Below are 21,896 nucleotides of genomic sequence, written 5' to 3'. Positions count from 1 at the left end.
CCTGGGCTGGATTCGAACCCACCACCTTAGGTGTATGTGGCTGGTGCCTTAGCCACTTGAGCCACAGGTGCCGAGGCCAAATTTGCTTTTTTATTTTTTCTTCCTACAGATCAAATATATTATTGAGCCCTCAAGTGAATTTTTCATTTCAGTTGTACTTTTCACCTCCAGAATTTTTGTTTTGGTTTTATAATTGCTGCTTATTATTGGTATTCTCTACTTGATGCCATGTTGCCTTCATATCTTCCATTTCTTTGTTTTCATCAAGGTTTCCTTTAGTTCTTTGAACATATTTGTAAAGGCTATTTTGGAGACTTTTTCTATTAAGTCCAACATCTGGTCACTATCATAGGAACTTTCTTTCCCGCCTTTTTTTCCCCCCTGGTATATAGATCATACCTTTCTGTTTCTTTGCATGTGCTGTAATTTTTTTTGGAAATTGGACATTTTAGATGATGTATGTAGCAACTCTTAAGTACCAGCCTCTCTCCCTGGGCTTGTTTATTGTAATTTACTTGTTTATTTGTTTAGTGACTGGCTGGATTCCTTTATGGGAGTCTATCTTCTTCTATCCCCAGACTTCCAGAGTGTTAAGTATCTAATGTTGCTACTCAGAGAACTCAACCTTGGATGTGTTTAGCGCCACCCTGGGACTTGGTGAGGCTCTCATTTGGTCAGAGCAAGGCTATCTCTGACTCTTTTCTCTGACCACACCTAAGTGTTTAGTCCACTAATTATTGCTTCAACAATGCTCTGGGTCATAAATCACTCCACAGCCTGAAGAATCAAATCTTGGGGCGGCACCTGTGGCTCAGTGAGTAGGGTGCTGGCCCCATATACTGAGGGTGGCAGGTTCAAACCTGGCCCCAGCCAAACTGCAAGAAAAAAAAATGGCCAGGCATTGTGGTAGACACCTTGTAGTCCCAGCTACTCGAGAGGCTGAGGCAAGAGAATCGCCTAAGGCCCAGAAATTGGAGGTTGCTGTGAACCGTGACTCCATGGCACTCTACCAAGGGTGACAAAGTGAGACTCTGTCTCTTAAAAAAAAAAAAAAATCAAATCTAGGACTCTTTGAAGGACAGTTCCTGGGGAGGGTTTGAGGTTTGTTTTGACCTTAGGTGGCTCCTTCCAGCTATCTTTCCCCAGCTCTCTCTGGCAAACTAGGGGCCTGTCATAGAGCCTTTCTTTACATGAGCCTACCAGTCTCCTCTACTCGCCTTTCACAGACTCCACTGTTGTTGAGAGCACCCTTAGGCTTGAACTTTTGCATACTCAATTGCAATGAAATCAGTTCTTTTGTGAAGAGACTAGGAGTTACCTGCTTTATAGCAAAATTTCTGAACCATTGCCCTGGAGCTGGGATGTGGAGGGTGAGCTTTTTTCAGTGACACCAGTCATCTGTCATCTAAGAGTTCAGATTAGGGGGTGGGCAGTAGCCTGAAGTTTTGGCCTGCCTCCTCTGGGTTGAAATCACTACCAGGACCCCAGTATTCTCAGCACATCAGGAGGAGGCAGAGCCTTTGTCCTAGAGTTGCCCTTTACCACGCTCACACTGCATAGTAAGGCAAGGTGTGGAAACCAGGGGGAAGTGGTCTGGCTCTTGGCTCACCCTGCCTGGAGTAGAACCCCCATTTCATAAGAGAAGCACTCAGAGCAACATGTAGGATGCTCCCTTATGAGTGATATTCCTCATATTCCAAAACAACAGTGAGCACCTGTGCCTCATTCCACACCTGCTGAGCCCCAGCCTGGCTCATCAAAGAGAGGCCAGGTTCGGGCGGTGCCTGTAGCTCAGTGGGTAGGGTGCCAGCCCCATATACCAAGGGTGGTGGAAACCCGGTCCCGGTGACTGCAACAAAATATAGCCAGGTGTTATGGCAGGCTCCTGTAATCCCAGTTACTTGGGAGGCTGAGGCAAGAGAAAGTCACCTAAGTCCAGGAGTTGGAGGTTGCTATGAGCTGTGTGATGCCACGGCACGCTACCACAGGTGACAAAGTGAGACTCTGTCTCTACCAAAAAAAAAAGAAGAAGAAGGGAGGCCAGGTTCGATGGCACAGAGCCAGGGAAGATAAGGCCCCAGGTCCATAACCCCAACCTAAGGCCCAGCATTAGGCCACTGGCAGGGTAGACAGGTGGCTCAGAGGCCATCCTACATGGTGGTGCTGAGGGAAACCCGCCCCCCAACCTGGGCTGGGTTAGGGTCTGCCTGGCTGGGTCTGTCCCACACATTGGGATCAGCCTTAACTGGGCACTTCAGGTGTGTGGGGCTGCCCTTGAGGTCTGCAGTCCTAAGTCTGGCCAGGACACAGGTGTCTCAGTAGGGTGGCTGGCCTGTGCTGGCCATTACCAGGTGTGGCAGGAAAAGGTGACCATCACCTTGGCTCAGGGTACTTATTTGTGCCAATGCTTGGCCTAGATTGCTGTGGTGTCATATCTCATAGCAACCTCAAACTCTTGGGCTTAAAAGATCCTTTTGCCTCAGCCTCCCAAGTAGCCAGGACTACAGGTGCCCACCACAACACCTGACTGGTTTTTCTATTTTTAGTAAAGACGGTATTTATTGTCTTGCTCAGGCTGGTCTTGAACTCTTGAGCTCAGGCAATCCACCCACCTCAGTCTCTGAGAGTGCCAGGGTTACAGGTGTGAGCCACCGCACCAAGCCCCATCCAAGGTTCTCAACATTGGGGTCCCAGTAAGGACTGACCTAACATTCTCTGACTCCTGATGTCCAGGACAACCTGCCCCTCTTGTGGATTTCTGGGAGGCCTATTGGGGAGGGAACTTAGTTAGCTTAGCGTTTTCCATGTTCCCTCACCCCCTCATGTCTACCCACCTTGCCCTGGATAGGACATTAAAAGCCACTGGGAGGATTCAAAGTCCAGAACTTCAGGAAACAAAAACTCATGTGACCCACGTTTTATGGAAAATTTTGTTCACCTTTTCCTTGCCTAGACCACTGGGCCTCCTACCACACCGAGCCAGGTATCTATTGCAAATGCAGGAAAGAGCATTGCTCTCAACCCATGAAAAGCTACTCACAGTGTTCCTGGGTATTCTGCCCACCAGCACCTGCTGTACTGCTTCCAGTCTGTTCCAGGAAGGTGTACTGGGGAGGCTCCTACCTCCATTCCTCCCTCTCCCAGAACTTCTGTGTATGGCTTAAGGGACTGGCCACTCATGGGAATAGGTGTCCATCTGGGAGAATAAGGACAGAGCATTCTTCATAGCTTCACAGCCACATATGTGTCCCGGGCTCATGAAGCCTGTGGGCCTAACCATGAACTGATCCAGGTTTCTAGGATTTTAGGGACCCTTGGAGGTGGCCTAATGGGATAGGAGAAAAGAAGCTGCCATTTCTCTTTCAGCTAACTATTCAGATGATACTTAAGACGTTTTTATTCATCTCACCATGTTCATAAGAAGGTGCTTTTAATGTATGGCATTTGACAAATAACAAAGATCAACTTTTATAGTTTATGGCCTAAATAGAGGAAATACCAGAGAAAGGGAGAGTCCACAGGCTACCCATGGGCTACTACCACTGCAGAGGGGGAGGGAAGGGAGTTTAGCTTGAGATGTGCTTATTTTAGAGTTAAATAATTTGTCTCACCATAATTCCATTTTATGGTGCTTAGTTGGTATTGGGCAGGATAGATATAAGTCGTCGTTTTAGGTGTGTGCAAACCCAGTGTCTTATATTTAAGTGACTGGGCAGAACATACAAATCAGTATGCATGTGCTTTCTTATTTAAAAGATGATAGCCTGGCATTTTTTTTAAACAGAAATAAAAATGATACTTTTGCTCTTTAAAAAAATTGCATAAAAAACACATAACATGAAATCCATGCCCCTTAACAAAATTTGAGATGTACATTACAGTGTTGCTAACTCTAAGCACAAAGTTGTACAGAATTTCCCTTCAACACTGCAACTTGTAAGACCGAAACTCTGTGTATATTGAACATCAATCTCCCCTTTTCTCCTGTCCTCAAACCCTAGCAACCAAAATTATACTTTCTCCTTCTATAAGTTTGACTACTTTAAATATTGCATATAAGTGAAATTATGAAGTATTTGTTCTTCTCTGATTGGTTTTGATCACTTATCATAATGTCCTCAAAGTTCATCCATGCTGTGGCATATAAAAGAATTTCCTTCTTTCTAAAGACTGAATAGTATTCTACAATACTATGTTTTCTTTATCCATTTATACACCAGTGGAATTATATGTTATTTCTATATCATGGCTATTATAAATAATACTGAAATTAACATTTGTCTCCAAGAAACCCAATGTTACTTCTTTTGGATATAGAACTAGAAATGGGATTAAAGGATCATATAAGAGCTCTATTTTAACATTTATTTTTAACAATTAATTAACATATAATTATAATATATTTATATATATTTTATTATATTTATTCCTATTTTTTAGGAACCTCCATACTGTTTCTCATAGAGGCTACACCATTTTATATCCTCACCAACAATGTGAGGGGTCCAGTTTCTCCATATCTGTACCCATACTTGTTATTTTCTGTTAATTATTTTTTTGTCTTATTTTTTTCCTTCCCTCCCTCCCTCCTTCCTTCCTTCTTTCTCTCCCTTTCTCCTTCCATTCCCTCCCCTTTCCTTCCTTTTATTCCTTCTTTTTTGTCTTTCCTTCATTTTGTTTTTCTTGTTTTCATGCCTTCTTGCATGTTTTTTCTTGCTTGATTTCTTTCTGCTTTCATGCTCTCTTGTTTTTTCTTTATTTTTGAATAATGGACATCCTAACAGTTGTGAACTGGCATCTTAATTACTGTTAGGATTAGCCTGGCATTTTTGTTAGTCATGCTGTGTCTTCAGACATGCCGAGACTAGTGGAGACAATCAGTAGCATCAATTACTCAGCATAAAATGTTTTCTGGTTATACCATGATACCACTGTAGCTTTTATTAAAATTCCACTGAGAGGGCAGTGCCTGTGGCTCCAGGAGTAGGGCACTGACCCCATATGCCAGAGGTGGCGAGTTCAAACCCAGCTCCAGCCAAAAACTGCAACAACAAAAAAATTCCACTGAGAACACCAAAGGCTCTATTAGTCTGGCACAGTTGCATCTCTTTCCCCCACTTTTCTCCCTACCCTCTGTCCCCTTGCAGTAAGGGCTGTGGTCTTAGAGTAAAGAGGCTTCTCCTTAGAGAGTAAAAGCCGCTGCCTAGGGCCCGCGAGCCTGAGGGCCGTGTGCACTGTCCCAAGGGCCACTGGGTGTCCTAAAGGCATAGGGCTGTGTAGTGTGGGTCAGCAGGCAGTGTGAACCTGAGAGCCCTGGGGAGTGGGTCAGTGGTACTCATTCTCCTTCACTGAGTCTTGGGAACAGGTATTTTAGAAGTGGAAATATTTTAGATTTTAGAGAAGTGATATGTGTGCAGACTAGGGTACCCCCTCACTGGGGCTGCTCTTCTGCAGCACAGTGCCAGCACATCCACATGGATAGACAGCAGCACCGGGCTTCATAGCAGGTCAGGCTGTGCCATTGTCGGCTTTGTGCAGGGGCCGAGCTATGCATGAGGCTGGCTCTTCTCCCTGCTGGTCAGTATGGCCTGCATTTGATGTGGTCTTCCTGCACTCAATGCATCTGATTTGTCTTGGGAAGGACACTTGTGATATAGCATGATTCCAAACTTTCTAAACTCTGCCCTTTATTTTTGTGCAAGTTATACACATTGGTATTTATCTGTGAATGTCTTGATTTTGTATTTTTCTAAGGGGATGAGGAACAGGATTCCTCTGTACCGGACATTGCTGCTTATAGACACCAAATCCAGGCATCTGATGAACCACAATGCAGCAGCAAGGGCTTATGGACAGTTTTCCTTTAAAGGATGTAGCCTGTCTACCCTGGGGCTTCCGAAAGTTATACAGCCCTGAGGAAGGCTGACATTCACACAGCTCAACGTCTTAACTACTTCTCTTTATTATAGACTACCTTTCTCCCATTTCCATGTTTCCAGCAAGGACCAGATGGCCCTGAGATATGCCCCTGATTGCTGCATCCTTGATGTAGATGGTAACTAGACCCTTCTCAACAGAAAAACACTTCCTATCACCAGTCACACTGCTGTGACTAGCTGGGTGTGGTGGCTCACTCTCTAACTGGAGCACTTTCAGAGGCAGAGGCAAAAGGACCACTTGAAGCCAGGAGTCCCAGAACAGCCTGAGCAACATACTGAGAACCCATCTCTACACAAATTTAGTTAGGAATGATGGTGTGTGCCTGTAGTCCCAGCTACTTGGGAGGCTAAGGAGAGAGGCTCAGTCAAGCCCAAGATTTCAAGGTTGCAGTGAGCCATGATTGTGCCACTGAACTCTGGCCCAGGTGACACAGGGAGACCCTGTATTTTATATATATCTTGAGGATCCAAAAAATACTGATACATTTTAGAAAGAAAAAAAGCATATTAAAATTGTAATCCTCAGTATATGCTGGTAACAGAAGATGAATCCAGGATATGTTCACGACCTCTTGTAAATGCAACTGAAGTCAAACGTGACTTGAGTATTAGAAATTTAATACATTTTTTTCCATACATTTTTTTTTGGCACCCTCTATGTACATATAAGTCACTGTAGCTATTCCCCAACTCTGTGGAGATGGTGGAGCCTTGCTGCACTCCCCAGGTCTGCCTATGTGAATAACCCTCAAACCCCCCCACTTTGGAGTACTGACCCCACCCTTTTGGAGTCAGTGTCCTCCCAGGTGGCTGTCCTCAAACTCTGTGCTCAAGTAAACTCAGTCCTATTCCCTGATTGCCATTATTAAGGTTGGCAAAAGTAATCTTGGTTAGCTTGATTTTTAAAATTTTAACATTCATGCACTGAGGTAAGTGCAATGGAAAACACCTGTTACAGACAGACACTAGGAGCCAGGAAAACAATCTGCCACACTGCCTCGCCCCAGGAAGCTCTCCCCAGCTCCTTGGCATTCTCAGTTCTACACACCTTTGCTGTGGCATTAGCTTGAGTATTCACTTTGGGAGGTTTATTATTATGGTTTCCTGGCCACTGGTACTCATGAAACACTCCCCTCATTAGAGGGAGAAACAAATAGAAAGTGAAACAGTTCTCAACTTGAATGATTTCTCCCTGATGCATCCTTCTTAAAGCTTTCTAACTTTTCTGGTCAGGTCTGGGTAATATTGTGGAATCACCACCCTCCCAAGTGTCAGCCTTTACTTTGCCCATCTTGTTTCTTTATCAAAAGAAAGCTCTTATAGGACAACACCTGTAGCTCAAAGGAGTAGGACACCGGCCTCATATGCTGGAGGTGGTGGGTTCAAACCCAGCCCCGGCCAAAAATCTATAAAAAAAAAAAAAAAAAAAAAGCTCTTCTGACCAGCCTATCTCAGGGGAGGTTTCCAGCCTCAGCCTCCCTGAGTGGGGGTTGTTTGAGATGGACATCCCAGGCCAGACCCACACCTGTGCCTCCTGAATTCTGTGTCAGTATACTTTGCAGGGCTTTTAGGGACTTTTAATTTCTTGGAGGAACTGCCCAGGGTCTCTTCCCACAGAGAAGAGGCCCCTCTGAAGATGCAGCTGGAGCAGATGTCTCATGGAGGTGGGCAGTTCTAGGCACTATCTGGCCACACTTGGAGCTGTGATGGTACAAGGTGACTGACACTTAGGTGAAGTTGTTGAGAAATTCCAATTCTGCAACCCCCTACCTACAGATAGGCAGTACTGTAAAATAAAATTTTTGTGTTTATGCCATTCTAAGACAGGAATTGATTTTTATTATTTCTGCTGTTTTAAGTCTTGAAAAAGCCTTGCCTCGCTTGCAATGGGGTTAGGCTTAAGGCCATCCTGTATTGCCTTTTGCTGCCAGTCAGACAGGGCAGGTGGTCTCTGATCACTCTCCAATAGTCAGTAGATATCTGGTCTCTACCAAAAATAGAAAAAACAGCTGGGTGTTGGTGATGGGCACCTGTAGTCCAAGCTACTTGGGAGGCTGAGCCAGAAGAATCACGTAAGCCCAAGAGTTGGAGGTGATTGTAAGCTATGATGCCATGACACTCTACCCAGGGCCACAGAGTAAGACTTTATCTCAAAATTAATTAAAAAATAGACTCGGCGCCTGTGACTCAAGTGGCTAAGGCACCAGCCACATATACCTAAGGTGACGGGTTCAAATCCAGCCTGGGACCGCCAAACAACAATGATGGCTGCAACCAAAAAAAAAAAAAAAAATAGCTGGGTGTTGTGGCGGGTGCCTGTGGTCCCAGCTACTTGGGAGGCTGAGGCAGGAGACTCATTTGAGCCCAGGAGTTGAAGGTTGCTGTGAGCTGTGATGCCACAGCACTCTACCCAGGGGACAGCTTGAGGCTCTGTCTCAAAAAAAAAAATTAATTAAAAAATAAATACAAATTTAAAATGTGCATAAAAGGACATTATCAAGAAAGTAAAAAGAGGCCAGGTGCTGTGACTCACCCCTGTAATCCCAGCACTCTGGGAGATTAAAGCAGGGGGATCACTTGCTTGAAGTTCAAGACCAGCCTGAGCAAGAGCAAGACCCCGTCTCTACTAAAAATAGAAAAATTAGTTGGGCATCATCTCAGGTGCCTGTACTTCCAGCTGCTTGGCAGGTTGAGGCAGAAGGATTGCTTGAGTCCAGGAGTTTGAGGCTGATGCCACGGCACTTTACCAGGGTGACAGAGTGAGACTCTGTCTCAAAAAAAAAAAAAAGAAAAGAAAAAGGCCACCAACAAAATGGGAGAAGATACTTGCAAATCATATGCTGATAAGTGTTTAGTATCCAGAACATATAAAGAACTCGTACAATTCAACAACAAAAAGACAACCCAGTTTAAAAGTGGGTACAGGATCTGAAAGACATTTCTTCAAAGAAGATACATGTGTATGAATGGCCAATAAGTACATGAAAAATGTTCAACGTCAGGGGTCATTGAGGAAATGCAAATCAAAACCACAATGGGATACCACTCAGTATCCGTTAGGATGGTAATAATAATAATGAAAAATAGCAAGCATTTTTCAGGGTGCAGGACATGCCATTAATGGGCCTATCAGGGCCATTTTCATTTCACAATTGGATTCTGTGTGTGAGAAATGCACCAGCCCCAGTAACTTAATTTGTAAATCTTCTGGTGCATCCCCGAGAGGAGTCTTTGCTGGAGTGTGTGGCAAGGGGTGCACCCGCCAGGAGTATACCACACCTTTAGCTACTTCCTCTCATGTGGGCAGAGTGTAGCATGGCAAGCAGGCCTGAACAGCCACTGCATGGCAAGGTATCCAGGACAGGAAAGACTTGGCTCAGGAACGCACAGGTGCTGCCCCCCTGGGGCCCTGGATGGCTCAGGAGCAGAGAGGTCATGTGGAAAGGGCTGAGACAGGCAGAAGAGGTCCTCCCCATTGACCCACTGTGGCAGTCACTGCTTTGTATCTTAATGACTTCTGGGTACAGGCTCCTTTGATGTATAAATACCTCAAGAAAGACCATTATTGGCACCTAAATCACCATGCTTACCTCTCACACCTTTCTACCCAAGCACAGACCAGGTGAAAGGAAAGTCCAGAAGCAAGATGTGTGAGTTGTGACTGAAAGTGGCCTGGCCTTGAAGGCTTCTGAGAAAGAACAATGTACGCAGGACATAGGTGAGACTTCGCCCAAATAGCTTGCATGTCTCACGGTCTTTCAGACCCATCCTGTACATACTCTCGGGGCTTCCCCATGCTACCTCTAGCCGCAAGACTGATCTGTCTGTGAAATTGCACCTTGTTTCTGCAATGGCTGCAGATCCCAACAAAGAGACTGCAAGTGCCCACAGACAACAGGCAGGTATTTGTCACACCAGAACTCTGCCCCCAGTCCAAGAACCCAGACCTCACCCTGTGCAACCTTGGTCCAGAATCCGGGTTTGATTAGTGACTGCAGCTTCCTTGTTTCTCCTCCTGCCTCCAACTCAGAGAAAGCTAAATATTGTCCCCAGACCAATCCCATAGGGAGCCACCTGTAGCTTCCCTGTCAAAACAGTGCCATCGGGGCACACCTGGACCTCTCCATTCTTCTGCCGTGAAGCCTTCCTTATCCTCAGCCTGCCTTAGCATCTCTGTCAAATACAAATGACAGTGGTAGACTCTTGCCAGAGCCAGCTCTGCACAGCAGCCCCTGCCTGCCCTCCTTGGAGGGTCTTTGTCCATGTCCACAGTTGCCCTGAGAGCTCCTCCAGACACTATACCACTTGCTTCCATGGCCCCACCTTTTTCCAGGAACCACATTCTCCTCTGCTCACACCCATGTGGCCACCACTCCCAGAGTCTGGTGCCTCTCCTTATGTTAGATGCTTGGCTACTCATTCAGCATGGTGCCTGGGTCTTGTCAGTGGTGCCTATTTGTTTGTTATCACTGGGGACCAGGTCATTTCTTTCCATCCCATCTTCATCTTTTGTGGTCCTCTTCTAAAACTATCAGTCACAGCAAGGAAAAGTGTAAGGTGGAGGTCAGATCAGGCTCCTGCCTAGACCAGCGTCTGTGTCAGGAACTTTACTGTGGGCCACTAAGGAGACTGAGCAAGACTCCTGCTTGGTCTTGACTTTTTGTCCTGGGAGCTTGGCTCTCAGAGCGTTCTGTCACTCTGCCTGCTCAAGGGTGCAGGCCACTGAAGATTGCTGGGGCTGTGGCTGAGGCAGCCCGAGCAGTGTCTGTGTACCTTCACTGCTGCTCATGAGCACCCAAGACAGCACCTCTCCACTCCCAGAAAAAAGCTGCTGCTTACAAGTCCTTGTGCTGATCTCTCTAAGTGGCCTAACTTCACCGAGGATGGTTTGGGTCTTCAGTGGAAACTCTGGGAACATTTTGGTTTAAAAAATTGTTTTGAGGCTGATCACCACGGCTCACACCTATAATTCTAGCACTCTGGGAGGCCGAGGCAGGTGGATTGCTTGAGCTCACGAGTTTGAGACCAGCCTGAGCAAAAGAGAGATCCCATCTCTACTAAAAATAGAAAAACTGAGGCAAGAAAATCGTTTGAGCCCAAGTTGGAGGTTACTGTGAGCTATGACACCACAGCACTCTATCTAGGGCAACACCTTAAGAATCCATCTCAAAAAAACAAAAAAAAAGAAAAAAATTGTGTTGAGAGGTCCCTTGGGACCCACTGCCACCCAAATGGAAGGCAGTATTTGTTTTTTGGAGACAGAGTCTCTTTTTGTCACCCTGGATAGAGTGCGATGGCTTCAAAGCTCACAGCAACCTCAAAATCTTGGGCTCTAGCAATCCTCTTGCCTCAGCCTCCCATGTAGCTGGCTCCCACCACAATACTTAGTTATTTTTAGAGATGGGGTCTTACTCTAGCTCAGGCAGGTCTGGAACTCCTGAGTTCAAGCAATCCACCCACCTGGGCCCCCCAGAGTGCTGGGATTACGGAGGGGGGGGGGGAGCCACCTTGCCTGGTCTGGAGACAGTTTTTAATTAGGGACTCCAAATGAAATTCTGAATAAAAAAATCATTTCACTAAGAGATTGTTTGATCAAAGCTAATGAACAACTTGAGGACTTGAGCAAGGCCAGCAACCCAGGGCTCTGAGAGCCTCCCTCGACCTCCCAGCGTCTGCTTGCATCCCCTACTTTCCTCTCCATTACCTCTCCTACTTTCCTCCTTCTACCCCTCGTCTGTTCTGCCCTCCTTTTCCCTGTGTCCAGACCTGCCTTTTCCCAACATCTATCCTAAAACTCCCAAATGTGTTTTGTGTCTATAAATATACTTTTCTTCCATATCCCAGGTGTATACTGTGGGCAACTAGAATTTCAGCCTTGCCCCTGAGCTGCACGGAGAGCTATAATTGTAGATTTTCCTCAACCTCAACTGTTCATGGAGAAATGTAGAGTTCTTCTAGATCCACATGACCCAGGGTGACCAGACCTACATCAATGTGGCACATGTTGGTTAGAATCTCAGATGTAAAGTCCTGGAGGCAAAAGCTAACCAGACTGACCTGGAGAGGGGCCAGTGACATTTCTCCTTCCACAGTAAACCTGTAGATCATAAAAGGGCCAGAAAAGTAGGTCCATGTCTCCTCAAAGTCAAATCTGTAACATTTCCAGTAAAAGTCAACTGTACCATAATTCATCATGTAAATAATCAAAAAATACTATAGGAGATTTGGGGGATGGACTAAGAAATATGTCTCAACCACACTTCGGAGTTGAAGAAGGTGTTGCGGTGACAGTGGCCCTCTCACCTCATTCTGTCAATGGGGGTGACCCTGAAATCCAACTTGCAGTTTCCCACACAAAGACTGCAATGAGCCATGCTGGCTGGGATGCAGCCCCTCAGCCAAGTCCAGGACTCTGCACAATTTGGATTCAGTAAAAAGACCACACTCAAGCATCTAGATGGCCACACGTGGCCCCATGGCCATAGGCTCCTCATCCTCGACTGGACATGAGAGCTGTGTCCAGCACTTTCCCACTTGGGTTTTGGCTTAAACCCACCCTGACTGCTTTGGCACCACTTTGCTATCCTGTGACACCCTCCAGCTAGTTGTGATGCTAAAATTCCTGCCTAATGGAGATCACACACACACAAGTGTGTGAAGGTACATGATTGTGCCTTGTGGCCTCAAAATCCATTAAAGGAGAGGATTATATAGGGATCACTGAAGGAGCTGGTTATACTATTTTACACAAGAAACACCCAGACAAGGAAAAAGTGTTGCCTCAGATCAGTGAGCTCCCAGGAAGGAAGAGTGCCCAGTATCCTACCAGAGCCTCATATACTCAAGGCATATTTATAATATCACTCAACATGATGGTCAACCTCACCAGCTCCTGGTGGAGAATTCCCTGCCACCTTGTCCAGCCTCCTCCTTAGAATGGTCATTCTAGGGTGGTGGGTGTCCAAACAATGTTTTTCTTCATTTTAGCCCTTGATTGTAACCCTTGGGCTTTGATTGTAACATTTCCTTGTGCTCAGTGATACTACTCTTGCAAATTCAACAGAGAGAGACTGACCTTCAAGATGGATTTATAAAACAAATTGCGCAACTTAGGGACTTTTCTTGAGGCCCAGAGGACAATTCTCTGACTGAACTCTGGATGGACATTTGCCCTCTCAACTATATGTAATACAGACCTCAGATAACGATCTGGACACTGCAAAGTGGCTCACGCCTGTAATCCTAGCAGGCATGGGAATCCTCTGGGAGGCCAAGGTGGGCAGATTGCAGAAGTCTGAGACCAGCCTGGGCAAGAGCAAGATCCCATCTCTAAAAGATAGCTGCAGCCTATTGCAGGCGCCTATAGTCTCAGCTACTTGGGCGGCTGAGACAAGAGAATTGCTTTTATTATTATTATTTTTATTTTTTAAATTTTTTTGCAGTTTTTGGCCAGGGCTGGGTTTGAACCCGCCACCTCCAGCATATGGGGCCGGCACCTTACTCCTTTAAGCCACAGGTACCACCCTGTGGCTCAAAAACAAGAGAATTGCTTTGAGCCCAAGAGTTTGAGGTTGCTGTGAGCTATGACATCATAGTACTCTACCGAGGGTGACAAAGTGAAACTGTGTCTCCAAAAAAAAAAAAAAAAAAAACGACCTGGACAGTCCCACTGACACAGGCAAGACCAGTGCCGGAGAGCCCTAAGCATTCAAGTAGCACCCACCACACTGTCACCTAGACTTCCCACTATTCCTTAAAGCCAGAAACAAAGTAAGGGTTCAAACCTCTAGTTGAAGGCCTGATGTCCAGAGGCTTCCATGCAGCATGTAGCCCTGCTGTCCTGCCGCAGAGACACCAAGTGGAAGAGGATATTGGTTTGTTCAAGGTGGCAGAGCCATCAGCAGAGCTGAGCCCAACACACCCTGAGTTCCTTGCTCTTGCTGTGCTGATGCTGCCTCTTTCTGCATGCCCTACGTGAGATGTCCCACTGGGAGGCCACAGTGCACCTAGACAGTCACACACAAGGAAGCCCCTTCTTTCTTTCTCAGGTCCTCTCAATTGAGATTAAAAGATGAATGTCCTTGTGATTCAGTTCTGATGCAACGTGCAGACGATCTTCTACACTGCTCTGAAAACAAAGAAGCCTGTGCAGAGAGTTCCATTTACTTCCTCTCAGGCTCAGCAAAGAAGGACATAAAGTTCTACACTTTTTTTTTTTTTACAGTTTTTGGCAGGGGCTGGGTTTGAACACCACCTCTGATATATGGGGCCAGGTGCCGCACTTTTTTTTTTTTTTTTTTTGGAGACAAAGTTTCACTATGTCACCCTCGGTAGAATGCTGTGGTGTCACTGCTCACAGCAACCTCAAGCTCTTGGCCTTAAGCAATTCTCTTGCCTCAGCCTCCTGAGTAGCTAGCTAGGACTATAGGCATCTGCCACAATGCCCAGCTATTTTTTTGTTGCAGTTGTCATTGTTGTTTAGCAGGCCAGGCCAGGTTTGAACCCACCAACCTCAGTGCATGTGGCTGGCACCATAACCACTGTGCTACAGGCATGGACCTTGGGACATAAAGTTCTAAAAGATAGGTTACCATTTTGCCAAAATATGCTTCATTATTTAGGTCATGATATCTAAGGGGAAAAGCAGGCTCGTCCAGCACATTGACAACAGCTCAGTTCACTCTCTGCAAAAGACAGCTAAGGGGTTTCTGGGTCTTGTAGAAAATGAGTGCTTAATTTTTCTGAAATGGCAGCACTTGTGTATGAATTGACTGAATTCTCGGTAACAGATCCTTTGCTGTGGAGCCCAAACACAGACCTGGGGCGCCCCCTGCGCAGTGTCCCATTGGTTGCATAAGCTCATCTCCGACACCCAGAGCTTCCCGCAGCTGCCCACATCCAGGACAGTGGCCTACGCGAAAACCTTCCTGGGCTTCTGTGCAGCCAGTGCTTACCTCCCCACAGGGCACAGACATCACCGACTGACGACCACACGGTACAGCCCCTAATCAGCCGCCTGTGAGACTCTGCCCCTCTGCCTATGACACTCCTGCTCTCCCCTGCGGTGCCCTGGACTCTTCCAGAAAAGGGGTGTCCCAACTGTACCTCGGGACCTTTTCTGGAAATTGCTTTGATTTATGGAGACTCCTGTTGACAACCTTGACCCAGTGCTATGAGCTGATAGATTGTGCCTCAGAACTGAAACTGCAGGTTATCAAGCAGGATATGCTATCATTATTTTATTTTATTTTATTTTATATTTTGAGACAGAGCCTCAAGCTGTCCCCCTGGGTAGAGTGCCATGGCTTCACTGCTCAAAGCAACCTCCAATTCCTAGGCTCAAGCTAGTCTCCTGTCTCAGCCTCCCAAGTAGCTAGGACCACAGGTGCCTGCCACAACGCCCGGCTATTTTTTGGTTGCAGCCATCATTGTTGTTTGGGGGGGCCGGGCTGGATTCGAACCCGCCACCTTAGGTGTATGTGGCTGGCGCCTTAGCCGCTTGAGCCACAGGTGCCGAGCCATTTTATTTTATTTTAATTAATATATATTTTTTAGACAGTCACTCTGTCGCCCTGGGTAGGGTGTCTTGCATCACAGCAACCTCAAACTCCTAGGCCCCAATGATCCTCTTGCCTCGCCCTCCCAAGTAGCTGGGACTGCAAGAACCCACTACAAGGCCCAGCTAGGTTTTCTATTTTTAGTAGAGACGGGGTCTCACTCTTGCTCAGGCTGGTCTCAAACTCCTGAGCTCAAGTGTTCCACCAGCCTTGGCCTCCCAGATTGCTGGGATTATAGGTATGAGCCACCACTCTCGGTCTCCATTTTATTTATCTATTTATTTTTGGCAGGATGGCCTCAAACTCCTGATCTCCAGTGATCTTCCTACCTCAGCTACTTGAGTAACTGGGGCTACAGGCCACCATGCCCACCTCTCAGCTGAAGTTCTCTTTTAGGGTTTAGTCCTCTCCTTAAGGCAAATAGCCCAGATGACACAGCTTATTGCACTTAGCAGAGCGTGGCAACTTGTCAAAGTCCAGAGGTCAACACACACACAGGGAGTAGGTGGGCTTTTGGAGTAGAACCTGACTTTGGGATGATTTGGGAGGTTCCACTAGGACCTTCATCCAAACTGGACAGTAGCTTTTAGCTATACTCCTGCTTCCTAGGGAGGCAGCTGTTATGAAGATTGAAGCTCATGCAAGAAGAGATACCAGAAAAACTTAAGAAAATACTCTAGGAAGTCTTCATGCTAAGAGGTTTTTAACAGAGATTGGGATAAATATATCCCTAAAGAATAAATTCCTGGGGGGATTCAAGAGGTCTTTGAAACATATCCATCTTTGGGCTCAAGTGGCTAAGGCACCAGCCACATACACCTAAGGTGGCGGGTTCAAATCCAGCCCGGGACCGCCAAACAACAATGATGGCTGCAACCAAAAAATAGCTGGGTGCTGTGGTGGGCGCCTGTGGCCCCAGCTACTTGGGAGGCTGAGGCAGGAGACTCACTTGAGCCCAGGAGTTGGAGGTTTCTGTGAGCTGCGATGATATGGCACTCTACCCAGGGGGACAGCTTGAGGCTCTGTCTCAAAAAAAAAAAACAAAAGATATCCATCTTTGGCACTTGATTTTTTTTTTTGTTTGCTTTTTTTGAGACAGAGTCTCACTATGTCACCCTTGGTAGAGTGCCATGCTGTCACAGCTCACAGCAATCCCAAACTCTTGGGCTTAAGCGATTCTCTTTCCTCAACCTCCCTAGTAGCTGGGACTACAGGCACCTGTCACAATGCCCAGCTATTTGTTGTTGTTGTTGTAGTTGTCGTCGTTTAGCGGCTTGGACCGGATTCAAAGCTCCAGTGTATGTGGCCAGCACCCTAACTACTGAGCTACGGGTGCCAAGCCTTAATTTTGTTTCTGATTTTTTTTTTTTTAAGACAGGGTCTTGCTCTGTTGCCCAGCTTGGAGCACAATGGTATCATCATAGCTTATGGCAGCTTCTACCTCCTGGGCTTATGCAATCCTCCTGCCTCAGCCTCCTAAGTAGCTAGGACTTTAGGCACATGCCACCACACCAGCTATAGGGTCCCACTGTGTTACTCAGACTGGTCTTAGACTCCTGGTCTCAAAGGATCTTTCCTCCTCAGCCTCCCAAAATGCTGGGATTCAGGCACCATGCTCCATTCAACCACCATGCTCAGCCAAAGCATTGATTTTGAATAAGAAGAATGGAAAAGTCTGTTGTGTTTTTACTCACAATCTGGCACTTCCAACAAGGCTGCTTGGTGGCACCACAAAATTGCAAGTGAATACTGGCTGAATATCTCAATGAACTAATGTTGGCATGGACAAATGGCTTAATATCTTACATCAGTGTTGGTGAGAAAACTTTCAAAAGGCAGTTGTAGTTATTTTCAGGCTATATGTCATGACATGACCTGTTAATAGTATAGTCATAGAATAATCTGTAAGGATGGATTATGACCAGGAACCAAGGTTTCAAGAGCTCACTGTATACTTGGGGTTTGGGGGAGTGATTAGCCACTGGGTTTGATGTACCCTCCACCTTCCATGAATATGTTTTAGTTATTGTCTATTTTCAGGGTGTGTTAAAGCACTTCCTTGTCAAAAAGCCACAGCCCTTGCTGTTACTAAAAAGCTGCCTGCTTTTGTGTTTCCAACCTGGGGCATCCTAACTTTTATATCAAGTGACCAAGGTATACACATTATGGGACCATTATAAAAGGCTAAGGTGCCAGCCACGTACACCTGAGCCGGCCAGTTTGAATCCAGCCTGGGCCCGCCAAACAACAAAAAATAGCCGGGCATTGTGCAGGCACCTGTAGTTCCAGTTACTTGGAAGGTGGAGGCAGGAGAATCGCTTGAGCCCAGGAGTTGGAGGTTGCTGTGAGCTATGATGCTACAGCACTCTATTGAGGGCGACAACTTGAGGCTCTGTCTCAAAAAAAAAAAAGTTACCTCTTACTCAAAACCACACTACTTTTAGTATCCATGATATCCTAAATAGTTTGAAAGAACAAATGGCATCCTTAAATTAAAAGTAGGGAAATTCTCAGAGACCTTGCACTCTTTGGCTGAAGGCGCCCACTGTCCCTCTGGCCATGTAGTTCTCTCCTTCAAGGACATAGTAATTCTTTAAGCTAGGGCAACAGACTTAATGTTTTATGTCTCACCAAAATTCATCTGTCAAAATCCTAACCCTAAATGTGATGGGTATTAAGAATGGGGCTTTTGGGGAGTGATTAGGTCATGAAGGTGGAGCTCTCAGAGATGGCATTGGTGTTCTTATATAAGATGTCCAATGGCTGGGCTAAGTGGCTCCCTCCTATAATCCCAACACTTTGGGAAGCTGAGACAGGAGGGTCACTTGAGACGAGGCTGGGCCACATAGTGAGACTGCGTCTCTACAAAAAAATGAAAACATAGCCAGGCACAGTGGCTACATCTGTAGCTCCAGCTACTCAGGTGGCTGAGGCAAGAGAATAGCTTAGCCCAGGAGTCAGAGGCTGCAGTGAGCTGTGATGACTCCACTGCACTCCAGCCTGGGCAAAGGAGTATGACTCTGTCTCAAAAAAGAAGAGGAAAGGTCCAAGAGAGTCTCCCTTGCCTCCTGGACATGTACAAACCCAAAAGCCTCCAGAGATGATCTGGTGAGAGAGCAGCTGCCCAGCAGCGTTTCAGATTCAGTAGAATGCAATGGACCAGCGTCATGACCCACTAGACTCCGAACTCCAGGAGGAGAGATGGAATCTGCTATCCCTGTGTCCTTGCCACCTGGTGGACACACACAGAGTGACTGTAAAACAGAGGAGGGGAGGAATATACATGAGATACTTCTAGAGATATCCTTTTTCTATAGAAAGTTCACCAGTTTTAGATTAACTTTAGCCATTTATTTTACTGTGATAAGCATGTGTGCAGTGGTCTCTGCGCACAGCACTGTGTGTGTGAGAGGGAGTGGGCTGAGGGAGGAGTGAGCTAAAATCCAGATCTGTGTCCATTGTGGGGTAGGTCTGCCCAGAGAAAGCAACACATGGGAAAGCACACAAAGGCACTTTTCCTTGACAAGTCCTGAGGGCAGCACACACCAAGGGGCCCTACTTTCTAATTTGCACAGAGGTGCCTAAGCTGGCATCTCAGGTTCTGCTACCAGGTGAGAGAGTGGGGAGGCTCAGCAGGGGAGCAGAGGCCCCTCAGTTTTCAATCTAACTAGACAGCTGAAATCAAACTCCTGCCCTGGCCTTGCACACACCCGTGCAGGAGAGAACAGGGTGAGTAACCCTACAGGTGCTGTGACCCCCCTGGTAGTTAAATGCTGCCGTCTAACTTTTGTCTTCCGTTTGATGATTTCACTGTCATGCACTTTCCTGAATCTCTGAAAATAATCTCATAGATCTCCCAGGTCAGACTGCTGATTCCTTCTGTGGGGAGGGGCAACCCTCTTGGCCTCTATGCTGAGCCGAGGTTGAACCCTCTTTATAAGTGCCCATGTCAACATGTTTGAGGATGATGTGCATCGATACATGTAATTTTCCTTGAATGTACTAAAAAGAAGATGGATCAAGGGATGAATATTTGAATAGACATGTGATGAAGTAAATAAAGCAGAATGTTACTTGTGAGAGCTAGTAACTGAACAATTATTTAAACTTTTCAGTATGTTCAAAATTTTCATAATAAGATGCTAGGGAAAAACCTCATTCAACATTTCTTAGAATTTTATTATCTTTATATTTGTCAAAAACTCATTATACAGATATTTATATTTATAAGAATACTTTGTATTGTATTTATATTTAATTATATTAAGGTAATCTAGCATTAGGGATAAGTGATAAATGTTGGTTCAGTGCTCCTTGAGAGAGATGATGATAAACTAATGTGAGGAGGGCAGTGAGAGACACAGAGAATGTTACAGGAGTATGCAGAAGACCACATTTTGGCATGTTTGTGTGTGGGGTGTGGTCAGGGAAGTCTTCCTGGTGGATAGGCAAGCAGAATACAGCCTTGAATGGCAACAGCTAGCAATGAAGTTAGTCCAGGTGGTTGGGCAGGAACTCCATGACAAACCTCACATGGTGTTTGCAGGAGCCAAAGGTAGGGTTGGGTCTGGCTGCTTGTGAAGAACTTGTGTTCCATGCTGGCCAACAGGGACAGATACTACGGAGGGTTGGTGTGGTCATGGCAAGAAGGGATGACACGGTCAGATGTGCTTTTTGCTAGATCATTAGGGGCAGCTGACAGGCAGGGACCGCAAGCATGTGTTGTGGCTGCACACTGCTACCAGAGGAGGGCTGTTGGGAGGGTGGTGGGCTCACTTTTGGACATTATGGTCTCTGGTGCCTCTGGGACACTAAGTGGAGCTGCCCAATTGGCAGCCAGAGGAAGAAAACTGAAACTCAGGAAAGAGGTGGAGATACCTGTTTGGAATTCCAATAACAAAGTTTGAGATTAACGAGAAAGAGAATGAAGCATGGGCAATTCCAGTACTGGCCCAGCATCTGGCCCCTGAGAAGTGGGTAGTGGACACCTGCTGAAGGACCAGAGGACCAGGCAGACTTCAGAGGAGGTTGACATCCAAGGATGGGCTGAGGAGGGGAAGCTGGTGAGGATGCAGGGATGAGTGGTGGGGCCAGAGAAGGCTGAGGAGCAAGTTTGGGGAATTATGGGGGGAGTTTGCAGGTAAGGGAGAGCTCTTTGATTTCAAGGACAGACAGGCCCAGAAGGAAAGAGGACCAAACTCTTCAACTGGGCTTGGGGGCTTAGGGTCCAGAGGGCTGTTAGGTAGATGGGTTTTCAGAACTTCAGTGCTGGCAGAGGAGGCCTGGTCATCTGTGGATGTGGGGGTGTGGAGGAGGTGTCACAGGTCTGACAGAGGAGGTCTGGCCCTCTGAGGATAAGGGAGGCGATGGTCTGACGAAGAAGGCCTGGCTTCCTCCGTGAGGGACAGGGGCAGTGCTGGGAGACTTGGAGTTGGGAGAAGCTTGGAGTGAGGGGAGGACAAGCTGGGAAGGTGCTGTAAGGCAATCCTTGTGAGAAGCTTGGTGGCTCAATGGATGAAGATCCAGAACTTTTCCCAAAACGCTTATTCCATGTTTTCACCCATTTTGAAAAATATGCTATTTATTGCTACAATTAAACAAAATTTGGGCAAGAGTGGACGTTTAGATAATTTAAGAGTTTAGACAAATGTATGGAATTAACCCTCTCCCTACTTAACATGTAGTAGATCTAGCTTAAATGTCAGAATTTAAAAAAAAAAGTGTAACAACTTTCCTAGGAAAAGAAATTATGAAGTCAGGAGACCCTATCCACGAAGTCCTCATCAAGATGTGTCAATCAAGGTCACACTTGCCCCAGTTCTGACAGCCAAAGTTCTACCCTCCAATGGCAAGGCAGCATTTTCACAGCTAGCTTTCTATTGGCTCTGAGAAGTGGGCGGGGCTACACGCAAAGGCTCCACTAGCCCCACCCCATTCCATGCAAATGAATTCAAAGATCTGGTGATCCCACGTGACCGGTCACATGTCGATGACCACTGTCCCCGCCCCCTTCAGGACGTCACCACCCACTCAAACTCTCACGAGAGTTTGCACAGATTGGGTGAAAGGCTGGGAGGACAGTACCCTGTGCCAGGAGCTGGTTCAGGGGAGGGGGCGCCACAGAGCACCCACAGTCCTGCTCCTGCGCCTGGAGCCCAGCTTCGCCCAGGGACCCAGGGGCCCAGTGGGGGGTTCCAGGGGCCCCATGCACACTCCACTCCCATTGGCTGTCTGGGCCAGCATGCAAATGAGGTCCGACGTCACTTCCTGCGACCACTCGAGCGCCATCTTCTCTTTCTGGTGGCGCGGGAGGAGGGACGGGTGGCGCCGGGGGTGGGCTCGCGCTGAGGCAGGGGTCCCGCCGTGCGGGGCGGAGGCGCGGGGGGCGCGGGCGGCCCCG

Source organism: Otolemur garnettii, unplaced genomic scaffold, assembly GCF_000181295.1.
Source record: "Otolemur garnettii isolate 467f Iridium unplaced genomic scaffold, OtoGar3 scaffold00027, whole genome shotgun sequence".
Taxonomy (NCBI): domain Eukaryota; kingdom Metazoa; phylum Chordata; class Mammalia; order Primates; family Galagidae; genus Otolemur; species Otolemur garnettii.
The sequence above is the reverse complement of the archived record's forward strand: the minus strand, read 5'-3'. Positions refer to the sequence as shown.